Source organism: Microcaecilia unicolor, chromosome 13, assembly GCF_901765095.1.
Source record: "Microcaecilia unicolor chromosome 13, aMicUni1.1, whole genome shotgun sequence".
Lineage (NCBI taxonomy): Eukaryota > Metazoa > Chordata > Amphibia > Gymnophiona > Siphonopidae > Microcaecilia > Microcaecilia unicolor.
Window position 1 is genome coordinate 55,775,263 of NC_044043.1, and position 14,178 is coordinate 55,789,440.

Genomic DNA, 14,178 nt, shown 5'->3' on the forward strand with positions numbered 1-14,178 from the left:
AGCGACTGATACTGCTTTCACCGGCCCCACAGCATTCCCGCCTATGCGGAAACAAGAATTTGCATCAGAGAGAAGGCTGTGGGGCCAACATGAGCAGTGTGTATTAGTTGCTGCCGGTGAAAATCTGCTATTTAAAAAGTATGTGGGGGGAGGGGGATATTTGAGAGACCATCAAGCTCATTTTCAAAGCACTTAGCCTCCCAAAGTTCCATAGAAACCTATGGAACTTAGCCTCCCAAAGTGCTTTGAAAATATGCCTGCATATGGCATGCAGGTGAGAGAGGGAGACACCAAATCACTTGTGGGACAAGGCGGAGTTCTTCTGCCACCCATCTTGGGCCCAAGGCCCACCCGAAATTGGGTGTCTGACTATGCCCCTGGCACCTTCACGGTGGGCCCTTTATATAGTTTCAAAACACATTGCAGGTGTTTAAACATTTAGTATGACATTTGAAATTACATTAGTATAATGATTTTTTTTTAATTCATAATTTGTGTCCTCCTTCAACCGTGACACATTCACAAAGTCTTTAACGCCACCGAGCTGTTGGCTTAATGAATTCTGGGGTTTCATTAATTAAGTGCTTAACTGTTTTGCGAGCTGGATGTGCTGGAGCTCCATCCTGTTGAAAAAGTACTCAGAAATGTCTCAAATTTTAGGCAGAAGTTTCTGCTGCAGTAGGAAATTTTGGGGTTATTTAGAGGGTCCCAGATTTTTCTGGACACCGTACATAAAAGATAAAAATCAATTTTCAATAAAGTCAAAGTTGAAATGTGCTCCAAATCCACAGGCATGTTGTGCAGGTTTGTCCTCATGTGTTGTGGTGAATAATGCTAACATAAAAGTAAATAAAAACAACAGAAACAACAGACAGAAAGAGACTCAGTGGTTCTAAGCAGGCCTTGTTCATTCTGAGCTTTGAAATGAATGCGTCAAGAGCATTCGCTTTACATGAGCCCAGATCACACCCACACACATATCCTGTTCCTTCCAAGGAATCTGAGTGAAGAAAGGAAAAATTGCTTTCAGACATGCTCTCCAGTTCACAGGATGCTGAATGCTTGTCAGTGGCTGAGAGACCCCCAGACAGAAAAGAAAAGAACAGGCACTGCAGAATTTAAAAAGGGACAGCGCCAATCCATGAAAGAAGACCTCAGCTACGATTCTTTCTGTATTCAGAAGAGTCTTCCTCACAGACTGACAGAATTTGGACAGATGTGTCTCCAAATTATATCCCTCATGGCCATCTGAAGGGTCTAGAGCAGGGCTCGCCAAACTGTGGGCTGGGATGCCAAATGGGCTCATGGCCTTGGTGGGCTCTCCATTGGTGCATCATTCTGCACCTCTGTGGGGGTGGGGGGAGGCACCCAAATTGTGGCCACAGCCACAAAAAGATAGATAAGAACTTCTGTAGAGAGAGATGGTGGTAGTGTAGTGGATTGTGACTGTGGAGTGTGTGCTTAAGGCTCACCCTTTAGGTCTATTTAACGTAAAGCAGACATGTCAAACATGTGGCCTATGGAGAAGTTCTATGCGGCCTGCATTGTAGTATCTAATGCACATTCTAAATTTATCATCATCTAGTTAATTATATAACTTAAAATTTGTCTCTTGAGTAATTGTAATAGAGAGAATAGGAAGGACGAATATCTTAGAGTGGCCCGTTGATGAATACAAGGCTGTCGTAGTGGCCCATCATTAGTCATGAGTTTGACATACCTGGTGCAATGGGTCATGCAGTGTGGAGTGTATGCTTAAGGTTCAGCTTATTTTCTGTTGAATGAAGACTCCACTGAGTTGAGTTTCTGTACAGTATGAAGTGAATGTATAAGACGGAGGTTTTACCCAGACCTCTGTCTGCTACTGGATTAAGGAGTGGTGCAGCAGCCTGATCCCTCAAAGTCAAAGGGACACGGAGAGAAAAGTCTCATACTGGAGCTGGAACCAGACTACTGGAAGGGGAAAGGGAATAGGACTTGATACGCCACCTTTCTGTGGTTTTTTGCAATTACATTCAAAGCAGGTTACATATTATATACAGATACTTATTTGTACCTGGGGCAATGGAGGGTTAAGTGACTGGCCCAGAGTCACAAGGAGCTGCAGTGGAAATCGAACCCAGTTCCCCAAGATCAATGTCTGCTGCACTAACCACTAGGCTACTCCACAAGAGGTAGTGTGTGCAAGATGTGTAGACAGATCTGGGAGACCAAGTCAGAAGGCGATGGGTTAGCCCTATTCCTGGGTAACCCCTGTTCCCCAAAGAACTAAATTTAAAAAGGGATCACAGAACAGTTATAGAAAGTACTACAGTGTAAAAAATGCAACGAAGGCTGCTACATTGGAGAAACAAGTCAGATGCTAAAGAAGAGACTTAATTTACATAGACACCATATGAAAAATGCTAGTACCAATAAAGATGTCACGCCTGTGGGGCAGCACTTTACAAAACCAGAACACTGTACCAGTGATTTCATGGTAAGAATCCTGAAACGGAACTTTAAAACAATACAGGAACGTAAGACCACTGAAGTCAGAAAGATTAAATATTTTGACACCCACCAGACAGGACTTAAAGATCTGGGTTTTCTAGCCCATTATAAACCATAAAGTTGTATTGCTTTGACACCCTCCTGTCTCCATGCATATCTCCCTGTCTCTCACCTACCCACCCCCATCCTGTTAGACTGTCACTGAAAAGCTTTGATGTTTCACTTATATATACTGTCATCTACCAACATTTGCTTATTTCCGATCTGACGAAGAAGGGCAACCTTCGAAAGCTAATCAAGAAATGTATTAAGTTATGTCCAATAAAAAAAGGTATCATCTTATTTTCTTTTGTTTTAGTTCTATTGATTACTCTATGGTGAAATTTGGTTCACCAGTCCAGGCCCAACCTGCACATTCATTTGGTGGACACACAGCTAAACTCCATAATGTGGATCATTAACGACACTGACACTTACTTATACCCAGTGGCTACCAGTGCCCAGTAATATTGCCCCACTAGACCTTCATTTTTGAAGCATCACATCCACTTGCTCGGATGCGAGAAATCCTAGAGAGTTTCCATTTCACTACAACACTTATCCCCCTCCAAGATGCCTGCTGTCAAGATATCCAATCAGACTTCAGCGCCCAGAACCAGACTTGACTGTACACAGTCTTTGATGCAAGAGATGCTCAACCATGAACACATTCAACTCTACAATTGCACAAGATCCTGAAAGTTGACATGGAAGGTCAAAACCAGGTTGCCAACTGTGGTCACAGCTAAACTGATTTTTCTCAAGTTGTGGCCAGTGTGCTTCTGACAAATGGCCCATGGGCTTCAGAGCTGATCCACACTTTCACTATGGGGGTCAAATAATGGAACATATCAATATATGTCCACTCATAGGTCTGCCTGGTGGCCTTGCGACCTTGCACACCGCATTGACCCAGCTATCAATTGGCTTCATCGAGTAAAAAGCACAACTAAGAAGACTGACATGCTATCGTTCCAAGGCACTACAAGATGGCTAGCATTAAAAAATTGCATAAAATTACCTAAAAAAAAACCAACAAAAATCCAACTTTACCCCCCCCCCCCCAACAACAACATCAACGGCAATCAATACATTCTAACATCCTAGAAAAACATGTACTGTTCTAAAATTATTCCCCACATCTATGTGAAAGTCCAAAAAGTCACCTATTTTATCAAGGCAACAAACTCCTATTGCCTTCACAAAATAAAGCTCCCACATCCAGCCCTAAGAGTTCATAAATGCCCATCCACAAATTTACACCTGCTCTGAAAAAGGGGTAATTGTGTGCGTGCGGGTATATGGATAATTTATCAAAATGTGTATATCAACCCTGCCTCTGTTCCATCCAGGAATGCCCTGGTGCAGACTATATAGAAACAGGCACACTCTTTCTGTGCACCTACATTTTACGCACATATCGGTCACACAATTTTATAAAACCTCTCTACATATACAACCGATTTTATGCACAGAAAAATAAACTTTATAAAAAGTTATCCCCATAATACACAAGGCAACAACAAGCATGAGCACGCTTCACATATGTAAACTATTTCAGACAACAGTGGAAAAAACTGTAGCTGCCAAAACTTCTGAGGAGAAATCTTTACTGCAATTACAGCTGGATGAATTAAGGCAGGTTTCTTTAATCAAGCAGCTAACTGCTTCTTCTAGGGCTAGGGCCGGTGGAAAGATATTCGGCACCCTAACCTAGCACTCCCCTCTCAAAAAGATTTTCATAATTAAACAACAATCATGATTGTTCCAACAGCAGCTTTCCAAGAACAATCCTTTAAAATGTGTAACTACACCAGTGCCACCTCAAAGGATAGTGGCATCCTGCACCTCCCACCTCCACAGCATCACTTCCCATGCCCCCTCTCTCCTCCACTCCCATGGGGTTTTGTATATATCCCTCTTGTAGGGTGGCCAAAGGCAGCCTGTCATGCTGCTGCTTCCCCCACTGGCAACCAACAAACGTTACAAGATGGCAGGGAGTGAGAAAAAAAAAAAAAGGCTTGCCCTGTAGACCAGGTGAGGTCAGAGGCTGGGTATTTTGGTACCCTGGGCCACAGCTTCACCTACTCCAATGGTTAAAGCTGTGCCTGAATGTGTGTGTGTGTGTTTTTTCGGAAAATGTCCTGCCATCCATGCCGGTAAAAGTACAGAGTGGAGGAGTAGCCTAGTGGTTAGAGCATTGAAATCTCACTGCTGCTCCTTGTGATCTAGGGCAAATCACTTATCCTTCCAGTGCCTCAGGTACAAACTTAGATTTTAAGTCCTCCCATGGACAGGGAAATACCTAGTATATTTGAATGTAGCTCACCTTGATCTACTACTGAAAAGATGCAAGCAAAATCCAAATTAAAAAAAAAAAAAAAAAGATGCTGGATGGTTCTTTTATTTGTTTTCCTTTGACAGCCACTGCTCTTTGCCGCTTCCCAGAAGCTGCCGCCACTCTAGGCTACCACCTAATCTGGAGTGGAGGAGTAGTCTTGTAGTTAGTGCAGCGGACTTTGATCCTGGGAAACTAGGTTCGATTCCCACTAGAGCTCCTTGTAATTCTGGGCAAGTCACTTAACCCTCCATTGCCCCAGGTACAAATAAGTACCTGTATATCAGTGGCGTACCAATGGTGGGGCAGTGGGGGTGGTTCGCCCCAGATGCACACTGCAGGAGGGATGCAGGGAGCAGCCACGCTTCCATCTGCTGTTACTTCCTGGTCCGGGGCAGAGGGAGCAGGGAACTGGCCAAGCCACAGCACCCCTGCAGGTAAGAAGAATGCACCCTGGGGGGGGGGGGGCAGACGACACTGCACCTGGGGGAGGGAGGTGCGCAGCAGCGAACTGCCCCAGGTGGCAGCCGACCAAGGAACCGCTGCTGTATATACTATGTAAACCGCTTTGAATGTAGTTTGAAAACCCACAGAAAGGCGGTATATTAAGTCCCATTCCCTTTCCCCTCCTTTTCCCTAATTAAGCCAGCCTTAGTTGTGGTGTTTATCGTCAGCCTCAACTCCCAGTGAGCCCAGAGATTTCCATCACTGCTATTATACACACAAATTAAAACCTGGATCCTCATGGGGCTTGTTCAGCCTACTTTTCTTTCCAAGCAGTGACTTCAAAACAGCTTTGCCTAGTGTTTTGACAATACTACCATCTTGTGGTCACTAGTCAACATGTAATACTAAAAAATAAAATTTAAAAAAAACCTATTTTTTATAGCATGCTTCACCATGACTGATGTTGGAGCTCTAACATTGCACAGTTTGAGAGGGAAGCGCTAGGCTAGGGTGCTGAATATCCTTCCCTAGCCGAAGCAGAAGCAATTATCTGCTTTACTTATTAAGGAAAACTGCCTTAATGCATCCAGCTGTAATTGCAGTGAAGATTTCTCCTCTGTTAAAGTTTTGGCAGCTACAGTTTCCACCGTTTTCTGAAAATGCAAATGATAAAATAGAAACAGTGAAGAAAAAAAAAAAAAAGTTATACATAAACATACCACACAAACAATAAAAATCAGTCCCCATTCAGAAATTAACAAAAACCGGTGTCTCAAGCACCTATCCCCTTTTTACCAATCTTTAGTAGAGGAGTGTGGTAGCCGTGTTAGTCCACTCTTAAGGTTATCAATAGAAATCAAACAAAATAAAACATGGAAAAGAAAATAAGATGATACCTTTTTTATTGGACATAACTTAATACATTTCTTGATTAGCTTTCGAAGGTTGCCCTTCTTCGTCAGATTGGAAATAAGCAAATGTGCTAGCTGACAGTGTATATAAGTGAAAACATTCAAGCATTACTATGACAGTCTGACAGGGTGGGAGGTATGCATGGTATATCATATATGTGGTATATATCATTCAGTGTAAAAAAATGTAACGAAGGATGCTATATTGGAGAAACAGGCCAGATGCTTAAGACAAGATTCAATTTACATAGACATCACATGAACAATACTGGTACCAGTAGGGCTCCCACGCCTGTTGGTCAGCATTTTACAGGACCAAGACACTGTACCAGTGACTTCACAGTGAGAATCCTGAAAGGTAACTTTAAAACCATACAAGAACGCAAGACCTTTGAAGTCAGAATGATTCAATATTTTAACACCCAACAGAAAGGACTTAACAAGGATCTGGGGTTCCTAACCCATTATAAAACCATAAAGCTGTATGTCTCTGTTGATCACCCCACCCCTCACCTACCCACACCCATCCTGTTAGAATATCAATGATATGCTTTGATGTCCCCATGCATACCTTCGACCCACCCCCATCCTCCCACCCTGTCATAGTAATGCTTGAATGTTTTCACTTATATACACTGTCAGCTAGCACATTTGCTTATTTCCGATCTGATGAAGGAGGGCAACCTTCGAAAGCTAATCAAGAAATGTATTAAGTTATGTCCAATAAAAAAGATATCATCTTATTTTCTTTTCCATGTTTTATTTTGTTTGATTTCTATTGATTACCAATCTTTAAAAACCCTCTAAACAGGTCAATACAACTGAGAGTAGAGTCTCTGTACATAAGAATTCTCTCGATAGCAAGAGAGAATGGAATTAGCCACCTAAGGGTTTCTAATTCTCCTCATACCTAACATCCAAGTCACTAATATGTAGCATGAAGAGAATGACTACTGGAGATCTGGGACAGATCACAAGTTTGTGGGTTCCTGGGCCAACTAGCACATAGGCTCCCCCTCCTCCTTCCCAGACGCAACACCAAGTACATAATTACTGTTATAGGGTATCGACACAAGCATTAATAAATGGTAAACATCAGGGTTTCAGCAGAGTTTATAATACATTTAGCATGTTCCTTAAAAACACAACCAACCATTGGGCTGTACAAATAACCTGCTAAACAAGGCTGGCCTTGATGAGAAGGGCCCCCCCAAACCTTTAGGCCTATGCATGGATCCATCCTTGCCGGAGATCCTATCCAAAGGGTTAACTCAATGAGAACAGAAAAAGTGATGTTGCTTACCCAGAGCAGTGTTTTCTGTAGACAGCAAAATTCATAAGGCACACAAGTGGGTAATGTCATCTGACAGCACTATGATAGAACTGCTCTCCCATAACTCAAAACCAGTGTTGCCAGGTGGGCGGTTTTACCGCCCAATTGGGCGGTTTTCCGCGACCCGCCGTGGGAAATTTTTGCCCGCGGCGGGTTGCGGTTTTTTGGGTTTCAGGGCGGTTTTTTTGGCCGCGGGGGGGGGGGGGGGGGGTTAGTGACGTTTTTTGGGCGGGGTTAGTGACGTTTTGGGCGGGGTTAGTGACGTGGGAGGCGGGGCCGATGACGTAGGAGGCAGGGCCGATGACGGGGAGGCGGGGCCGATGACGGGGAGGCGGGGCCGATGGCGTGGGAGGCGGGGCCGGTGACGGCGGGGGCGGGGGTGATGACGGCGGGGGTGGGGGTGTCAGGGGCGGGGTTTGTGTTTGGGCAGGTTTTGGGCTGTTTTTTGGGCTGGATTGGGCTGGAAAAAAAATTTCCACCTGGCAACCCTGCTCAAAACCAAGTGTAAAGTTCTAGCAAGCATGGCCTTGCCCCCTCTCCTCAACTGGTTCCAAAGCTCAGACAGTAAGACAACTCTGGGGGAGGAGGGAGTGGTTGTGTTCCTTATCAATCCTTCTGGGCAAGGAAAACATCTGTTACAGGTGAGTAGCATTGCCTTTTTCTGTCAACAAGCAGGATCAAATCATGCACATAAGTGAGCGACTCAAGCTCAGGGCTGCTCAGTGTTGACCTCTCAGACTTTTTGAGCAGCTCACCCAGTCAAATGTGAGACTTGCTAGTTTGTAAGGACAGACTAGCAAGACTCAAGGCATTGTCCTGTGTTGAAGTGCTTGTAGTACAAACATATTATAAATAGATTTTAAAAAAGAAAGAAAGTTAATTTAAAAATTACCTCCTCATCCCTCTCCTCCCTTTGGGAGGCTGTTGCCGGCTCTGGGAGGAGCCGGCAGCGAAGAGGAGGATGGAGAGCAGCTGCCCCATGAACCCAGAAGTGCTTTGGGCCACGGGTTGTGGCTGCACTCCAGGCCACAGAGGGGAGAAACCAGCAGACAGGCTGGAAGCAGGCTGGCATGAGGGGCCATGGCCCCAAAGTGGGTGGGTCAGCAGCCATGTGAGTGTGTGCACGGGAGGGAGCCAGTAAGGAAGAGGAGGGAGGAGCCCCAGATTGGTGTGAAAATCATATCAGTCACAGGATAGAAGAGAAGGAGCAGTCCCCAGGAGTGGGGAAGGCCAGAAACCACACCGGGCAGATCCAGGCAGGCACCAGCAGGAGAGGACTGCAGGCAAGCTCCAGGGAGAAGGCTGCAATGACCTAGGCAAGCCCAGGCAGACAGAGGACTGCAGGCAAGCCCCGAGTTGAGGATGAGCAGAAGCAGAGACCAGTCTGGGCAGCAGGAAGCAGCTACCTAGAGGGCTGAGCTGCTGAAGAGAAGGAGGAAGGGCTGCAAGCAAACCTGGAACGTTTGTGAGTCTGGGGGTCAGGGCTGGGAGAAGAGAACATGTGCAGGCCATGCAGGGCTGGGAGTGCTGGACAGGGCCTGGAGGGGAGACAGCAGGCAGAAGATGCAATGTGTGTGTGTGTGGGAGGGGGAACCAGGCACTGAGAATATAAGCTAGGAGGGGGGCCATGGGGCTGGAGACAGACCCATGAAAGAAGCCCACCTGAGAGAGAGAGAACGCGCTCCTGTGTCTGAGTTCTTGCCCTGAGGAAGGGGGAGATCAACTGCAAGAGCCTGCCCTGAAGAAAGAGCCTGCATCCAAGCCCCTCCCCTGAGAAGAGAGAGTGTATGAATGCCTTGGGAAGAAACCCAGCCTGAGAAGCCTGCCTTAAGTGCCTGCCTCCTAGGGGCCCAACCTAAGTGCCTGCTAATGTACGTTGTGGGGTTTAGAGGCACATGTCAGGGATTCCCTTGTTTATCTTTAAAAACTAGTTAGCTATACAAGGCTTTCTCCGCCAAGAAGACACGACCAAGACTAGGGTGCATACACAAGAAAAGGGAGTCGGGTTTTCCTTTTTTGATTTTGTTCGAGTTAGTGTAGTAGGTTCCTGCACAAAAGAGCTGACCACCTTCAAGAAGGGACAGGACAGAAGCCAACCAAAAGGTACTCAATGCAAGAGAGTGGCAAGCTAGCGAAGATATAAGTACTCTCTCTTTTACACTGTGTGCACACACAGACTAAGCAACAATAATAAAGCGCCTTATCGGTCACTGAAGTATAAGTTTGAGATGTATTGCACAAGTAGAGTTTAATTAAAAGTAATACTGTGTGAAGATTTACTTTGCCTAAACATTGAGATTTGTTTCTGTGATATCCTTGAGCCTATTGAAACATGAATATCTTTGAACACTAGCTGAAATGTTTACTATCCAGTTAGGACACGCATTACATGTTTTGTTTGTTTTTATTTTTGTTTTTTATAAATCAAATAATATTTCCACTTGGCTGAATGGAGTTTTATTTGGGGAACCTGTTTGGATCATGTAACATGGAATTCTTATGGATAGAAATTCCATGTGTGAAAGAAAAGAATATATATATATATATATATATATATATATATATATATATATATATATATATATATATATACACACACACACTACAACATAAAATTCTGGCCTGGTGGATGGTAGTATAGCCCTATATATATATAGGGCTATACTACCATCCACCAGGCCAGAACATTGAGACAGATTAAGATATGTTAACAGAAATTAGAATAGCTAGCAAATTTGGCAATAGTATAATAATGGGCGATTTCAATTATCCCAATATTGACTGGTTAAATGCCACATCAGGGAGTGCCAGGGAGATAAAATTCCTAGACATAATAAATGACTGCTTCTTGGAGCAACTGGTCCAGGAACCAACATGAGGGGGAGCTATTTTAGATCTAATTCTTAGTGGAATGCAGGAATCCGTTAGATCATCAAGGAGTAAAAGGGGCACTCAGAGAGGACAGAGCCATAGCAGAGAGGCTGAATTATTTGCCTCTGTTTACTGAAGATGCAAGAGATCTACCTGTACCAGAGATGGTTTTCAAGGGTGATGAAGTGGAGGAACTGAAAGAAATATCGGTGAACCTGGAAGACGTACTAGCAACAAATAAAATAGTAGTAAATCACCTGGACCATATGGCATACACCCTAGAAAGAACTCAAATATAACATTGCAGATCTGCTGTTAGCGATCTGTAACTTGTCATTACAATCATTCATTCATAGTACCTGAAGATTGGAGGGTGGCCAATGTAATGTCAATTTTTAAAGAGGGATACAGGGGTGATCAAGAAATTACAGACCAGTATTCCCGACTTCAGTGCCAGGAAAAAATAGTGGCAGCTAACAAAGAAGAAAATCACTGAACACATAGGCAAACATGGTTTAATGGGACAGACAATATTGATTCAACCAAGGAAAGTCTTGCCTCACCAAATTTGCTTCATTTCTTTAAATGCATGGACAATCATGTGGATACAGTTGAGCCAGTTGATGTAGTGTATCTAGATTTTCAGAAAGTGTTTGACAAAGTCCCTCATGAGAGATTCTCGAGAAAATTTGTTAAAAACTCATGGGATAGGAGGTAAAATTCTGTTGTGCATTTGGAATTGGTTGATGGTCATTTAACTCTGCCCTCTGTTTTCCATCCAATTTTCTCAGTGGAGGAGGGTGCATAGTGGAGTGCCCCAAGGATCTGTACTGGGACCGGTGCTATTTAACATATTTATTAATGATCAGTAAATGGGAACAATGAGCAGGCACAAAACTATTCAAAGCTTTTACAACGCATGCACAAGGACCTTACGAAACTGGAAGACTGGGCATCCAAATGGCAGGTGAGATTTAATGTGGACAAGTGCAAAGTGATGCACATTGGGAAGAATAATCCAAATCATAGTTAACTGATGCTAGGTTCCACTCTAGGAGTCAGCACCCAATAAAAACATCTCGGTATCATGTGGACAATACACTGAAATCTTCTGTCCAGTGTTTGGCGACAGTCAAAAAACCAAACAGAATGCTAGAAATTATTAGGAAAGGGATAAAAAAATAAGAATATTTTAATGCCTCTGTATCACTCCATGGTGCAACCACATCTTGAGTATTGTGTGCAATTCTGGTTGCCGTATCTCAAAAAAGATAGAAAAGGTTCAAAGAAGGGTGACCAAAATGATTAGGGGGCTAGAACTCCTGTCATATGAAGAAAGGCTAAAGAGATTAGGATTCTTCAGTTTCAAAAATAAATGGCTGAGGGAAACTTTGATAGAGGTCTACAAAATAGTGAGTGGTGAAATTGAATCAATTTTTTACTCTTTCAAAAAGTACAAAAGGATTAGGGGACGCTCAAGGAAGTTATATGGGACTACTTTTAAAACAAACAGGAGGAAATAGTTTTTCACTCAACAAATGGTTAAGCTCTGGAACTCTTGCCAGAGGATAGCATATCTGAGTCTGAAAAAGGTTTGGACTAGTTCCTGGAGGAAAAGTCAATAGTCTGCTATTGAAATAGACACTGGGAAAGGCACTGCTTGTTCCCAAGATCAGTAGCATGAATCTTGCAACTATTTGGGATTCTGTCAGGTACTTGTGACCTGAATTGGTCACTGTTGGTAGCAGGATACTGGGCCAGATGGACCATTGATCTGACCTAGTATGGCTATTCTTATGTTCTTGATGGACCATTGGTACATTGGGGCTTCTATGTATTTGAGAAGGCCAAATACATCTGATCCAGATTCTAGTTTTTGTTGAAGGTAGAGAGGAACTTCATTTGATTAACAAACTTTGGATATGAAAAAAAAGTCTTCAGAAGACGACTCATTCCTTGGTGGCAGTGAAGAGGGCTCAGTTAAGATTCCTGCAGACAACTCCTCAAGTTTGGTAGAGGGTAGTTGGATATCAAGACCTGGAATATTACAGTGAAACAAATCCAGCGAAGACAGCAGAAGGGAAGGAGGGCATTCAAGTTCCAAATCTGAAGAAGGATTTAAAAAAGGTTTTGGACAAGTTCTTAAAAGAAAGTCCATAAACCATTACTAAGGTGGACTACGAGATAAAGTTTACTTTTCAACTGTGCCTAGTTAACACTTGAATAGCTCAAGCTGCTTGCTAATGGTAAGGATAAGTTTTCTTAAACCAATGCTTGTTAGGTAACAATTCATACATAGCATTTAAATAATAGAGTGTTCACTTGAGCATTTCTTAAAAATACAAAATGTAATCCAAGGAACTCAAATATTTAAAGCGTTAATCCAGTCTTAACAAGTTTATTGATCAGAAAATACAATTTAAGACAAATACCTCTTGCTCATCTGATCCTGAAGGCACAACAAGATAAAGTAACCGAGGCAACTTCCCCTTGCTGCGTAAGGGACGCAGTAGATGGAAGACCCCCCAGGCTGCTGGTGAAACACCTAAAATTTGGAGAACAGGGGGGGTCTTTTACTAAACCTTAGCTTGAGTTATCTGAGGCAGGGCCCATTTTATTCCTATGGGCCCTGCTACAGATAACTCAAGCCAAGCTTTAGTAAAAGACCCCCATCCAGCAAGGAAAAGAGATGCCCGATGTCCACCCAAAACGTCAAGTCTGGCTATGCTACCAGTCATACAGCCAGAGAAAAGAAACCCCTACACCTCAAATGCTCCTAAGGTAGGCTTCGAGACCATTTAACACATATTCAACAAGTGCATGTTATATGGATAAAGTACTAAAATGTAAGCCAGAGCATTATAATTAGCACATGAATATCAATTACTATCTTATGAAATCACGCAAGTCTTTAATTTCCACAGAATAGTAACACTAAGTGGCTTCATTTGATGATCTTTCCTCACTCTGTATGGGTGGCATAGTGTTGAACATTAACACCTACGTTTTTTCATAAGTTCATTTCCATGTATAAGCGGCTGTGTATAATACAGAAGCAAGATTTGTAATTCTGTGTATAATCAATCGGCTGTGTACTATGCAGATATTTTTTGGAATTTCTTGTATCCCTCTTGCTGATTGATCTGACATTATGCACAGCATCTAGGCGATATGGTGGTACTGCTTTTATGAGCAAGATTTAACACTTCAAGAATATCGTTTCAAAAAAAAAATGTGCGCGAGCCCCGATGCAGTGTTTAATGTAAGACAAGTCCTAGACACCATTTGCAATATAAGCAAAACCATTATTTCCGAAATTTCTGCTAGAAGCCATTAACATAATCTGAGTTATTTATATATTTCTGTACAAATTCTAAGATGTAGTGCTTTACCTGCTAGTTGCATTTTTTGCATTTGCAGAAATTACAGCTGCCTGCCCACACTTCTATTAATAGTCAGCCGAAGGTGATTGACGGTGATGGATAGTTGAAGAACCAGAGACTGTAACAAGACGCCGATGTGCAGCAAAGACGCTTTTACCTTTCCTCTCCACACACCTATAACCTCCTCTCAGAACCTATAGCCCCGCCTCCTCCCCCACAATCTGGCAAAGCGCTCCGCCTCCTGGGAAGGGGCGGAGTCTGCCGGGGGCTGTAGCGCTCAGCCCAACAGACAGAAAAACTACAAACTGCTGGTGCCTTTGACGGAGCATAGAGGGAATTGTAGTCGTTGTACTAACTAAAGAG